This window comes from Lactuca virosa, chromosome 1, assembly GCF_052849685.1.
Source record: "Lactuca virosa cultivar CGN04683 chromosome 1, Lactuca_virosa_CGN04683_v6, whole genome shotgun sequence".
Classification (NCBI taxonomy): Eukaryota; Viridiplantae; Streptophyta; class Magnoliopsida; order Asterales; family Asteraceae; genus Lactuca; species Lactuca virosa.
The window spans coordinates 103,388,474-103,392,397 of NC_136426.1; positions in this window are offsets into that span (position 1 = coordinate 103,388,474).

Here is a 3,924-nt window from a genome sequence, read left to right on the forward strand (position 1 = left end):
GAAAGCTGAGATGAGACCAGGAAACTGGTAGTAGTAGCGATCCCTCGAGATATATCAGTGTTTCTGACGTTTGTCATGATGTGTTTTCAGAATGGTGGTTTTACGCCCTAGACCAGCAGTTGGCAGTTCAGGTGCCGGAGAGGGATCAGGATCAGGCCCGGAGGCCGGGCAGTTGGACGAGCAGACTAGGGAGTTTCTCTCTTCAGAGATTACTCGCACTATACTTGAGCAGACTCCTGTGATCTTCGGTTTGATCAAGGAGGGTATTTTAGAGCTGATGGACGAGAGGTTGAGCACCTTCCGTGCTGAGGTGGCGGCTATGATGGGGTCGCGCACACTCACCTTCAAGGAGTTCCGGGCTTGTGGAGCTCCAGACTACCATGGGGCACGGGATCCCATTGCGAGTACCAAGTGGTTGGCGAATGTCGCCAATGCGTTCCGCACCAGCAGATGTCCCGAGGGGGACAAGGTCATACTAGCATCCTGTCTTCTGAAGGACAGGGCACGAGATTGGTGGGAGGAGGTCGGGCATGTCATCGGGGATGACGCAGCGCTTGATGCAATGACTTGGGCTGATTTTACTACCAGGTTCAGAGCCGAGCTTGCATCGGTTATTGAGGTGCAGCAGTTAGCCAGGGAGTTCCAGGATCTCACCCAGACTACAGAGACAGTGGCGGAGATTACCGCCAAGTTCAGGAAGAGGGCTCTTCTTGTTCCTCAGTACGCAGCTGACGAGGAAATGAAGAAGGCCCATTATCATGAGATGTTGCGGAGTGATATCCGCCAGTTTGTGAGCCGGTCCAGCTGTAAAACGCTGGATGATATGAATGCGAGGGCTCGGGAGAGGGAGATAGATCTGGAGATGGAGAGGAAGAGGAAGCCAGAGGTGGCTTCTGGTACAGGGAGTTCGGGCAAAAAGCCTAAGGTGTCAGATCACAGATCCAGAGGACAGCAGAGCCACAGTCGGTGTGGCAAGTGTGAGAGATTGCACGATGGGGCGTGCAAGGCAGGTAGTGCCGGTTGCTATAAGTGCGGCCGGACCGGGCATATGAGTAGAGATTGTACAGCTACTACTACCGCCACCGCAGCAGTTGATCTGATTTGCTTCCATTGCAATCAGAGGGGACATAAAAAGTCCCAGTGCCCGAGTTTAGCAGCAGCAGGGAAGGTGGCAGCACCTGCCCCTGCTACCTTATGGATTTCAGACGGCCGTCAGGGCCGGGGTGAGACGCCAGTGGCGAAGAGTAGAGCTTTCCAGATGACAGTAGAGGAGGCGCGAGCGACTCCTGATGTGGTGACAGGTATATATTTTCCTTTTATCTCCTTATTGATATTGATAGTTTCTCATGGTTATATGTTTTCGTATAGGGTCATTCTTAGTGAACGGCATTTCAGCTACAGTATTGTTCGACTCGGGGGCTACCCGATCATTTGTGTCTCTTGCGCTTAGCAAGAGGTTTAGCAGAGCTCTGGGGGAGCTGGATTGCCCCCTAGAGGTTGAGATAGCTGATGACAGGACCGTCAGGGTCGCGAGAGTTCATAGGGCGTGTTCGCTGCAGTTATTCGATGAACAGTTTTCAGTGGACTTGGTTCCCATTCCCCTGCGAGGGAATAAGGTTATAGCGGGTATGGATTGGTTGAGCCCCAATGGGGCAGTGATTGATTGTGAGCTGCAGTTAGTGAGGGTTCGCACTCCCAGTGGGGGAGAGTTAGTGATTCAGGGCGAGAGGCCACAGTGCGGACCGATACTGTGTTCAGCAGCGAGAGCGAGGCGCTACGTTCAACAGGGTTGCGCAGGGTACGTCGCCTATGTCATAGATGCCCGGGAGAAGGGTATGGCGACGGTTGGCGATGTGCCAGTAGTACGAGAGTACTCGAACGTATTCCCAGAGGATTTGCCTGGAATACCTCCGGAGAGATAGGTCGAGTTTCGGATTGACCTGGTTCCGGGTGCGGCTCCGATAGCCAAAGCACCGTATTGGTTGGCTCCTCCAGAGATGCAGGAGTTGTCTACGCAGCTGCAGGAGCTGCTAGACAAGGGTTTCATCAGGCGGAGTAATTCACCATGGGGAGCCCCGATCCTTTTCGTGAGGAAGAAGGATGGGTCGCACCGTATGTGTATAGATTACCGGGAGTTGAACAAGGTAACGGTGAAGAACCATTACCCACTTCCGAGGATAGACGACTTGTTTGACCAGCTTCAGGGAGCATCTTGGTTCTCCAAGATTGATCTACGGTCATGATATCACCAGATGCAGGTCAGGGATGAGGATGTGCAGAAGACCGCTTTTAGGACCCGCTATGGTCATTATGAGTTTGTGATGATGCCGTTCGGGCTCACCAACGCTCCAGCCGCGTTCATGGATCTCATGAACCGCGTATGCAGACCGATGCTGGATCGGTCTGTGATAGTGTTCATTGATGACATCTTGGTTTATTCCAAGACTCAGGAGCAGCACGAGGAGCACCTGACAAAGGTGCTAGAGACGCTGAGGAGGGGGAGACTTTACGCGAAGTTTTCCAAGTGCGAGTTCTGGTTGCGCGAGGTGCAGTTCCTTGGACATCTCGTCAACCAGAAGGGTATACTAGTGGATACGGCCAAGATAGAGGCCGTGATGCAGTGGGAGGTCCCGAGGTCTCCAACTGAGATTCGGAGCTTCCTAGGATTAGCAGGGTACTACAGGAGATTCATTCAGGATTTCTCCAAGATAGCAGTTCCGCTCACCCGACTGACCAAGAAGTCGGTGGTGTTTCGCTGGGGGCCTGAGCAGCAGGCAGCATTTGAGACCCTCAGGCAGAGATTGTGCGAGGCGCCGATTCTCACCCTGCCAGAAGGAGTAGAGGATTTTGTAGTTTACTGTGATGCTTCGATCACAGGTATGGGAGCAGTGTTGATGCAGCGAGGGCATCTGATAGCTTACGCCACTAGACAGTTGAAGCCTCACGAGGCTAACTATCTGACACATGACTTAGAGTTGGGGGCGGTAGTGTTTGCCCTCAAGATTTGGAGACATTACCTCTATGGGGTCCGCTGTATCATTTACACGGATCACAAGAGTTTGAGGTACTTCATGGATCAGCCGAATCTGAACATGAGGCAGCGCCGATGGTTAGATGTAGTAAAGGACTACGATTGTGAGATCCTATATCATCCGGGCAAGGCCAACGTAGTGGCCGACGCCCTGAGCCGCAAGGCGGTAGCCGCCCCGATCAGGGATATTTGTCTGAGGATGACAGTGATTACTCCATTGTTGGAGCAGATCAGAGAGGCACAGGTTGAGGGCCTGAAGGAGGAGAGACAGAAGTGTGAGAGGATTGTGGGCCGAGTAGCTTCCTTTGACTATGACAGTCGAGGATTGTTGACCCTTCATGGGAGAGTTTGGGTACCGTACTGGGGAGGAGTACGGCAGGTACTGATGGACGAGGCCCACAAGTCTCGGTTCTCCATCCACCCAGGGGCGACGAAGATGTACAGGGATCTTCGACCCGACTATTGGTGTCTCTGCATGAAGCGGGACGTAGCTTGGTACGTGGAGAGATGCCTGACCTGCAGGAAGGTCAAGGCGGAGCATCAAAGACTCCACGGCAAGATGCAGCCGTTAGACATTCCCGTGTGGAAATGGGAGGATATCACCATGGATTTCATCACTAAGCTTCCCAGGACCGCACGTGGAGTTGATTCGATTTGGGTCATAGTGGATCGGCTGACCAAGAGTGCGCATTTCATACCGATTCAGGAGAGTATATCGGCCGAGAAGCTAGCTGATATTTATGTGCGCGAGGTAGTGGCACGACATGGAGTGCCTGTCTCGGTGGTCTCAGACCGAGATGTCCGGTTTACTTCCAGGTTTTGGAAGCGGTTTCATGACGAGATGGGGACTCGTTTTCACTTCAGCACCGCTTTCCACCCTCAGATGGACGGGC